At 43.1% G+C, this 10,769-nt stretch overlaps 1 pseudogene; it reads right to left on the bottom strand.

Annotated features, from left to right (window-relative positions):
• Positions 1 to 7,303: 7,303 nt before the first annotated feature.
• LOC142396245 (trace amine-associated receptor 13c-like) lies at positions 7,304 to 10,105 on the bottom strand (annotated as a pseudogene).
• Positions 10,106 to 10,769: the final 664 nt, after the last annotated feature.

Genomic DNA, 10,769 nt, shown 5'->3' with positions numbered 1-10,769 from the left:
TATTTTTATTCTAAATTTCTCTTTCTTTTTTTGTACGAAGGTCTCGTACGAACACGCCACGTCAGATTCAACAAACGCTCTTAACTTCGGAAAAAGTGTGTAAACGACCTGCATAAATGATGAATCACACCTGTGCGTATTTAAGGGGCACGTGCACGAGAATAGTAAATTTTCATACTCCATGCCCAAAATTACACGATAAAAGGCTGTGCTTCCTCGCTCCTGTGCCAGGAAAAGTTGAGTGTTGAGTCATGAAAATGGCATCAAGGCGCATAAAGAACAACTTTAGGGGCTCTGAGACTGAAATTCTGCTTTCAGAGATCCAAAAAGGAAAATCTGTCATTTTTAGCAGTGTCAGCAGTGGAATTACAGGACCTGCTAAAGCGAAGAAATGGGAAGCAGTTAGGAGTTCTGTTTATTCAATGTTACCTCTAGTTCGTAATGTCACCGGAATAAAAAAAAAGAAATAGTTTAATATGAAAATAGCTTAAAAAAAAAACGTCTCGCTATGGCCAGGCGCTCGATGACTGCAACTAAAGCCGTGTAATCAGTTGTTGCCTCATCATGATGGCACTTTGATGGGGCGGTCCATGAGGGGGGGTCTTCTGGCACCACACCTCCTGGTCTACCTGGGCTGGTTCAGGTTGTAGGAAACCCTCGTTCATGGCAATATTGTGCAAATCTGGCATGCCTTCTCTGGGCTATAGAGCAGTTTGCCTCCCGCTGTATCAAGACACACCTACCTGGCCTTCAGCTCAGTGCGCTCCACGACAGAGGCACGGGTGCTTTGATGCGTATATGTGTCTCGTGCTCCAATTATGATTGGAAGTCCAGCCACGGCATGAAAGTTCCTCTTAATTTGTACTTGTTGGACAGCGGTGTATGGGAATTTGATGTACCATGGGCACAAGCTAGAGGCACAGCAAGCTGCATATTTGCAACAGCACAGTCCTTGGCAGTCTTAATCACGATGTCAGCCATTCGTCTGTCTCCGCAAGGATATCTACACAGGCTCTTCCAAGAGCCTGACGCGCTAAGGCATCCAAAAGTAACAAGTCAGCCGCTGGTTACGCTTCCCATTGACCTTGTTATATACAGATTCAAATTAACCTTCGATTAGTGCATAATTTAGGTTAAACAGAATAATGTCAGCATCATTATGGGGTATAATGTATATATTTATTTATGTTTGCTTCAAAGTAATTAAATATACAATCCATTAGTCAAGCAAACTTGATTGGAACAACAGCGGACTATTTTACGAAACTCCTACGACAGCTCTGGATCACTCGTAAATTCTGTACGTACCCGAAGGAAAACGTAAAATACGAAAAGATTGGTGAATGCGCCAATTCTCTTAAATCACTCGTACGGACGATTTAAGAACAAATCTGTGCGTACGAACGGTTCTTGCATGAGGCCCAATGTTATTTTCCTGTGTTAACCATGGAGTAAAAAAAGATATGGCAGGAACATTGATTAACAGTTGCATTACTGCATATAAATGTCCAGTTTACTGACTTCGTTTTGGATTTAACTATTCAACACTGCAGAACACTAGGGGGCAATGTGGTTCCATAGGCAGGTTAGTCATTTTTCTAACATGGTAGATATCAAACACATTTGATATAGTTTTAAGATTCGATTGAAAGTGACTGAGTAAAGTAATGTTCAGTTCTATTTAGGCTTCTTGTTCTCTTATCTGGATGGATGAGGGGAAGATGTCACCATTGATTTACCCCACATGAGTTTTATGGCACAGGTATGTTACAAAATACACAACCAAATGCTTTCATATGCCAAAGGTTGTTGTAAATTAGTCTCTTAGTCTTTTCCTTTGTAGAAGTCATCCTATTTCTGGTCCCTGCACAGAGACACATCCCCCACAGGAATGTTTGGGTCTTCCAAAGGTTTAAGTTTGTATTCATTTCACACTTGAGTACACTACATTTTTATAAATTCTGATCCGTTAACAAATTTCTTGAGTCTTAAGAAGTTTGTCTTTCTCACTAAATTGATGTTCAATCACTATACAAACCAAAACTGGAGAAGCTTGGGTGCTCGGATGTTCTATTATCATGTGCATATATAACATGAATGGATCACTACATGTCTCAGTTCCCTTCACAGATGAACTCTCATTAACACATCTTTGACATCAGGCTCTTTTCCTTCTGCTTTCAGGACTGCCAGAGTCACTCCTCTTCTAAAGAAACCAGCTCTTGAACCTTCAGAGATCAAGAATTACAGACCGGTATCCCTTCTACCCTTTCTGTCCAAAACCCTTGAACGTGCTGTCTTCAAACAACTGTCCTCTTACCTCCACCAGAACAACCTTTTGGATCCCTACCAGTCCGGGTTCAAGGTGGGCCACTCAACTGAGACGGCCCTCCTAGCAGTAACTGAGTCACTCCAAACTGCTCGAGCTAACTCTCTCTCCTCTGTCCTGATTCTCCTGGACCTGTCTGCAGCATTTGACACAGTGAACCACGACATCCTTCTCTCTACCCTGGAAGGAATGGGGATTTCTGGCTCTGCACTCTCCATGTTCTCATCCTACCTGACAGATCGCTCCTACCAGGTCACACTGAGAGGGTCTGTGTCGAAGCCACGTAGGCTCACCACCGGGGTTCCCCAAGGTTCGGTCCTGGGTCCTCTTCTTTTCTCCCTCTACACATCATCTCTTGGTTCTGTCATCCACTCCCATAACTTTTCCTACCACTGCTATGCAGACGACACCCAGCTGATTCTGTCTTTTCCCCCTTCTGACACCCAAGTGGAAGCACGCATTGCTGCGTGCCTGGCAGACATCTCGGGGTGGATGTCGATGCACCACCTTAAGCTCAACCTGGACAAGACTGAGCTGGTGTTTCTCCCGGGGAAGGGCTGCCCGTTCAGAGACCTGGCCATCACCATGGATGACTCTGTGGTGACATCAACCCGGACCGCAAGGAATCTGGGTGTGACCCTGGATGACCAACTGTCGTTCTCGCCAAACATCGCATCAGTGACCCGTTCCTGCCGATTCCTCCTCTACAACATCCGGAGGATTCGCCCCTTCCTCACCGACAAGGCAGCACAGGTGCTCATCCAGGCTCTTGTCATCTCCCGCCTGGACTACTGCAACTCCCTCCTTGCTGGCGCCCCGGCTTCTGCCATCAGACCTCTGGAGCTGGTTCAGAAAGCTGCTGCTCGTCTGGTGTTCAACCTCCCAAAGTTCTCCCACACCACTCCCCTTCTCCGCTCTCTACACTGGCTCCCTGTAGCTGCTCACATCCAGTTTAAGACTCTGGTGCTGGCCTACAGGGCAGTGGAAGGAACAGCTCCTTCATACCTCCAGGCTATGGTCAAGCCCTACACCCCCGCCCGACCACTTCGCTCTGCAGCCACCAGGCGCCTGGCTGCCCCGTCACTCAGGGGTCCCTGCGCACGATCGACACGGTCACGGCTTTTCTCTGTTCTGGCACCCCGATGGTGGAACGATCTCCCGACTGATATCAGGACAGCTGAGTCGCTGCCCATCTTTCGCCGCAGGCTGAAAACCCACCTCTTCAGGAAAAACTACCCTGATCCGCCCTCTTAGGACAGCATCTGCGCCGTCCTAGTTCCTTACGCACTTATTGTTTCCTCCACCACTGGCACCCTCTATATTTTCATTACCCCCTACCCGAACCAGGGTTTGAATCCCAGTCCTGCTTTTCTTACCTCTTTTATTTCTTCCCCTACCCGAACCAGGGTTTGCATCCCATTCCTGCTTTTCTTACCTCTTTTATGTCTTCCCCTACCCGAACCAGGGTTTGCATCCCAGTCCTGCTTTTCTTACCTCTTTTATTTCTTCCCCTACCCGAACCAGGGTTTGCATCCCCACCCCGCTGTGACTGGTGTGCAGTTGGTGAGAGGCTGGTTGGTTATCGCACTTACTCTAGCACTAGTTTTGCTCTTAGCTGTTTGGTATTAGAAGGAAATGCACTTATGATTTCTTGTGACCTGAAGTTCTTTTGCCTACCGATGTTGAACGCACTTATTGTAAGTCGCTTTGGTTAAAAGCGTCTGCAAAATGACCGTAATGTAATGTAATGTAATGTAACTCTGGGGTTCATATCTTTGGTGTAATCCACATAGTCTGTCCAATCTGTGATTAAAAGGAAATATCTTACACTTAAACTTTTTAAATATAATTATCATAAGACATAAAGACATATTTTTAAAATATTAACATATGAACAAAGAAAAAAAAACTGTGAATGTGACTCAAAAGTTGAAGCTCTCGCATTAATTGAATGTTATGTTTTCTACTTTCTTTAAAGGCTGTGTTAGTTCAAGGCTTTGCAAAAGAATATTGTTGTTTTTCTTCGAGCAAGGCTTTATAGGAAACTTCCAAAATGGTGGAGATGCTGAAAATAAACCTTTTTTATGGTGTCATGAAAGTAAGGGAAACGGAATAAGACACCGGCGATGTGGCTGCTCTCTTCCTGGTCGTCTGGTGTTATGAGAGGAAAACGGAGCTTCTCTCTATCGGCCACAGTCACTGGCCAAGCCACCGTCCCACAGTGCCTCCCACTGGTCTAAGGTGCACATAACAAGTATTAATCCTGGTCTTACTATTTGGGGTACAGGCAGCTATAAATCATGTCAATAATCCCATACAAACAAACAATTGTAGCAGTCACAGTGCCGTGTGGATTAAGAGTTTTTCAAACTTTGACAAAACCAACATTCCTGTGGGGGATGTTTACGTATGTGGATATAAACCAGATCTTCATTTTCTTTCCACAAAGGAAAAAGAGACAGAAACTGCCTAATTTACGTTAACCTTCTACCCTTTTGAGAGTTTTTGGGGAGTCGAACTCGCAACAGACGCTCTCCATAAATTGGGATAAACTCGAATGAACAAAGTACCTTTCTATTGGAAATGTTGGAGACTTACTATCTTATCTTCACCATGAATCGCGGTTGACCTTTTAACACCGTCTCCCACCAGAGAAAGAGACCAGATGGCTACACACAAGACTTCACTAAGACTCACTTTTAGTCGAATCTTAAAACTATATTAAATGTGTTTGATAACCGTATACAATTTCTTTCAGGTTTCCAGCTTGATCACAAGACGCATATAGAGCCAATTTGTACGATTCTGGCTTAAATATTGACAAAGAACTGATCTTGGTTGAAAATGCCCAACCTGCCTGATGGAACCACATTGCCCCCTAGTGGTCTGCAGTGTTGATTAGTTGAACATTTAAATCCCAGAGGACTCAGTAAAATGGACAAGATATATGCAACTTTTAACTTTTAACGATGTCCCTTCGGTATCTATTTGGTATTTGTTTGGTATCCCCATTGTTAACACAGAAAATTAACATTGTGTGGTTCACTATTCATATGTCACGATTTCATAGATATTCATCTGAATTTTGAAAGTCATAATCATCAATTACGTTGTGTGTTATTTTGATGTCTTTACATTGCAAGTCTATGTTATATCTTTAATCTGCATATCTTAACAAGATGTGGTGTTTTCAGAATCACCGAGACAAATGTTCTATGAGACAGAGTAATGGAGAAATAAGAGTTTCTTTGTCTCATCCAGAAATCCCCACATAAAACAGATCATCTTACACAGACACCCAGGCAGACACTCACTACAGTTCAGGCATATCATTGGCTGAAAGAGTAGTGTAAGCTTACGTCACGCCCCGCCTCCGAGAGTCAAAACCCGGAGCCCGCGAAAAACACACGCTCTCGTCCTCTCGTTTTCTGGCTCTCGCTTCAGGCGTCTTGTTGCTGGCTTCATGCCACTTGTTCCAAAAAGAGTTCCAACCCAGAGTTTCAGAAGGAGATTTTAGCAGAGAACAGTTGCTCAGAGAGATTTGGAGATGGTTTGAGCAGAAGAGAAGAGCTCACCAGAGTTTGGGAGTTTTCCCATAATCTCAGGAGAGAGCGGAAGGACGTGAGGATAACGATGCAGCGGACGACCGGAGGTTATCCTCCAGAACCCAGTGAGACCCCGGAGACGAGAAAGAAAGACCCGAACAAAGATAAGAACAGAATGAAGTTTTCCTACCCAGAAAGCCAACTCCAAGCAACCTTTTATTAATCTTCTGTGAACTTAAGTTCACTTCAGAGAAGCAACGGACCAACTGACACGCAGAAGATTCGATCATCTAACCACAGCCCTCGGCACCATCGTTCCCATTTCCCAGTGAAAGAAGCAACTGAGAAGTCCGCTAAAGTCAGCCACCACAACCAGGAAGGCCCAGAGAGCGGAAGAGAAATCCTCTCGGACCCCGCGTGGCCGCTGCCGTGTTCCGAGCTGACTAAGCAGAACTTCAGCACAGTAAGACCGACCCGTTTTCACCTTAAAGTGGGTTTGATGGATGTCTCGAGGCTTTCACAGAATGATACATTAATCCGAAATGTCAGTATTTAGCGTCAAATAGTCAGCCAACCCAAACTATTTGAATACATCCAGTATCTCCCCATTCCCCATATTTTATTTTCCATTCACTAAGTGTTTTATATAATCACCCATATTCAATGCATCTCCTGTTTGTTTTAAAGGTTCATGTTTTGGTCATATCATTTTAATAAATAGTTCATATATCTATATATATGTTATAATCACAGATTGTGTCGTATGCTTTCTTTACGTAATGTCTGTCCAACCAAACGAGAACTTCACGAAAGTAGCGAGATATGAGACTGATTATTAATTTAACATACCAGGATCGTAATATTTCAACAGTTTTCCTACCTGACTGTCACTTAAAGTAAATTATAGGTAGGTGGTGCCCTTAATTCGAGGTTTAAGATAAATCCTTATATTTGATAACCAATAACGCTACACAATTAACAAAATACCCTGTGACAACACCTAGAGGGTGTTAACTTCAAAGTGAAGAAGACACACACAGACTGACAGAGAAAAGCTGTCAGTAAGAGCAGGCCCAGAGAGGGAAATGCAGACCTCTTGTGGCTGAAAGGATGACTGAAGAACGTCATTTTAACCTGATGTTTTTAACAAGTATAGTTGTGATCAACATAGTTTTTCCAAAGTTCATTGAACAGGATTATCTCTGTTAATAAATGTGGGGAGACTTAAAAAAAGAAACCTGAGCTATCCTTATATGTAATTAATGTTAAAGTTTCCCACACCTTACTACTGAGGCAATGTGAATATTAATTTCAGACTGAATGGTAACTCTTCATGTTCTTACACTATGAAGTGAAACAACAGTGAGTGTATCCATCATCATTGTGAGTCCACAATAATCTAACCCTTCTAATACATGGTAATCTTGTCCTACAGTATGTTGGCCTGACAGGAGCCAGGCTGCAATATCTGAAGAGTTAATATGAATTTAACTGCTTTTCTAAACCAGGGATAGAACAGTGCATAAATCACTGTGTTTAAACAGGAGTTTAAATTGAATAGATACAACACAAAGGAGGCAGAGGAGCTATTGAGCAAATCAGCCCCTACAAGAGAGACGCAGTAATATGGGCAGAAACATATCATAAAGACAATCATGAGAACACCAAGAGTCCTGGCTGCTTTTAACTCAGATTTCTTTGTTTTTATAGAGACTGAAAGTTGGAGTTTGGCAGCTGTAACATGAGAGCGCATGGCACGAGCCTGAGACACAGCCACCACAAATACTCTCATATACAGAACTGTGATGACAGTAACTGGAAGAATGAAGGTAAAAACAAGATCTACACTTCCTGAAATGTCATCAATAAAAAACACACAGTCTCCATTACAGGAATTGTGTTTGCCTAATAGAGTCAGGTCATCATTTACAAATAAAAGGCTGTATAGAGCAGAGCAGAGCCAACACAGACGCACACAGAGTCTAACTCTTCTCTCAGTCACTCTGGTTGGGTAATGCAGAGGGTCACAAATTGCCACATAACGGTCAATTGATATGAGCACCATGTCTCCTACAGAGGCAGAAGTGATGATGAAGGACATATAAATGAAAATAAAACACGTGAGGTCACCAAGATACCAGCAGGTTGTATTTCGGATAATTCCCGCTGGCATTGACAGGAGACCCACAAGAAAGTCTGAGACAGCCAGAGAGAGGAGGAGGATGTTTGTGGGTGTGTGGAGCTGCCTGGAAGGAGACAGAAAAGCATAATTAAAATAGGATTTTATCTGAAAGGTAAAACAATACAATTAACTTTTTACAACATTTGTTTTCTGATCTTCCACATCTATAGAATAGATAACACTACAATGTGTGCACAAATATTTAGAAAGTTTAATTTCAGTAGATGCAACATTATTCCACAGAAGTTTGATTATAATTGACTTGTTTATGAACAACGAGGAAAAAAGAGCAAATTATGTTAACAAGTCTATCTCTGCCTGTCAGTGACGGACTGGGGTAAAAAAACGGCCCTGGCATTTTGCACCCACAAGCGGCCCGTAGACCAGCATTTGCCAACCCCCCCCACACACACACACACACACACACACGCACACACACTTCGCCACATGACGCATTCTGTAAGCATTTATTGACGCGCAATGTCATACTACATCAATAGGCAAAGAAGATGGAATGATGTGGCGATTCTCAGTAGTAATTACTTGCAACACACAGACATATAGAAAAATGGTGACGCGCACCTTCAATACAAACATTGGTGACAGCGCACCACATCCACATCTAAACTCAAGTTTCAGAAACCAAAATTAAGCTTCAAACTAGAAACAACAGGCACCGGGCATCAAACTTGCCTGCACGCACGCACGCACAGACATACACACACACACACACACACACACAATCGTCCACTTGTTTTTGATGTCCACTTCGCTCCTGCACCCTGTGTTTATATGCAAAAGTCCCTTCTTTAGATCGCTGTCCACTCGAGAGAGACCCAGCTAATACTTCATGACAAGACAGTTATGGTAGTCCAACTAACCAGTCCAGAGCTAAATACAAAGCAAATTGTCAGCAAGACAAGCCGTCAAATCGAGAACCCATTGTCATGAAGTTAGTAATAGGAATAAGAACAACTGCAACAGCCCTGCCATAGATTACCAGGCAGTTACCACAAGCTAAACAGGTTTACACATCGTGAAAAGTGTGCCTTGTATTACTCTTTAGGTTAGCCAGACTAGCCACAGACTAGCTTATGACAGTAGGCTACACTGATATAGAAAAGTGAGTGACAATACAGACAGACCCTACGTCAAAGAGATGAGATGAAATATAAAAATAAATAGTGCCACGGCGGACACAATGATTAGTGGAAATCCTTCGGTCCCTACCTTGTCTTGTTCGTAGCGTCTGTGCAACACATCTTGTTAATATCCATATTTGTGTAGACTTGTTGCTATTCCATTGTGAACGTATTTCTTGGCGATTGCAGAGACAAAACTTCGTCATGTTCTTTTTTTCAAGCAAGCCAAGAAGGCATACTACAACATAGATTATAAGTTATTTATATTTACTTAGTTATAACTCTTTTCAATTTGTCCCTCTTTTTCTCCGCTCCGGCGGGAGCCGGGTAAAATGAAATTCCCACAATGCATTGCTTTACTCCAGTTGTCTCAAAAACATACAGAACATAGATAGGTATACATTTCTTTTATTTTAAACATTTTTACATCGTACGAAGATATATTCATATAAAATAAAATAATGGAATGTAAATTAACCATAATAAAACACATCATCAAGGTCCCACCGTCAGTGTGTAATGTATAGCGATTTTAGTGGTATAAAAAGTGAAAAGGTTCCACTGAAGGGTCAGTAAGAAGGAACTTTTAGGATGACTAGGGAGCGTGATGACCGACCGTGACTGCGGGCCCGGGATGGGTATTGTCGGGCCCGCGATCAGCATTGTCAGGGCCGCGGCCCTTCGGGCATGTGCCCAAATGCCAGACCGCTCAGTCCGTGCCTGCTGCCTGTAGTGGGAGACTGAGATGATGACGAGCAGGTTGAGCATCACAGTGAGCACTGAGCACAGAGATGGAGGACAGCACGACCTGAAGGAGCACAAGTTCAGACAAAGAAGATACAGGCTTCTTGCAGGAGCTGTTTGAGAGATGTGGAAAGCAGAGCTCTACTCCATCCTGCATCTCCATCATCAGAGACCTGCAAAGAGCTGCAGCTCTGACTGCTTTCTGAAACAAACTTGGTTATAGAGCTGATACTTCTGTATTCAGCTCTATCTCTAACACCTCCCCTCCTCTTTCTCAGGTGGACAACGATGTCCCTCCTTCCTCACTCTTCACAACAAATCACCACCTTCATGATCTTCCTTGCATCCCTGCTTGTATTGGTGTCACTCTCTCTTATGATTCTAGTTTAGTTTGAAAGAGAAGGAGGCATATTCCAACTAAAGAGTCCAGTTTTATCCTTTTTAGCCCAACATAATCAATACTGGCTGGAGATGGAGTAATGAAATCACTAATAAAGTCACTGTTTACGTCAGCTCGTTCTTTTCAGTAAAAGGAAAGAATATGATTTATTTCCAAATCGAGGCAACATATAATTTGTTTTGAAACTATGCAACTGTTAGCTAACATTTCCGTGCCATCCATTGTGTTACTAGCATCTCGAAGAGCCTGTCGTTTAACAGCACCAGCCTCTCATTGGTCATTACTGTGCCATACGAGCCAGGAGGGCTGCTCATCCTGATTATGTTTCTCCACCTTTAACTCATCCACCACACGAGTGTTTAAAGGGGAACTCCGGGGCATTTGCAGCGCAATCCCATTGCTAGAGGTTGTCAAATACTGACAGTAG

This window comes from Odontesthes bonariensis, chromosome 12 (assembly GCF_027942865.1).
Source record: "Odontesthes bonariensis isolate fOdoBon6 chromosome 12, fOdoBon6.hap1, whole genome shotgun sequence".
NCBI classification, from domain to species: domain Eukaryota; kingdom Metazoa; phylum Chordata; class Actinopteri; order Atheriniformes; family Atherinopsidae; genus Odontesthes; species Odontesthes bonariensis.
The sequence above is the reverse complement of the archived record's forward strand: the minus strand, read 5'-3'. Positions and strand labels throughout refer to the sequence as shown.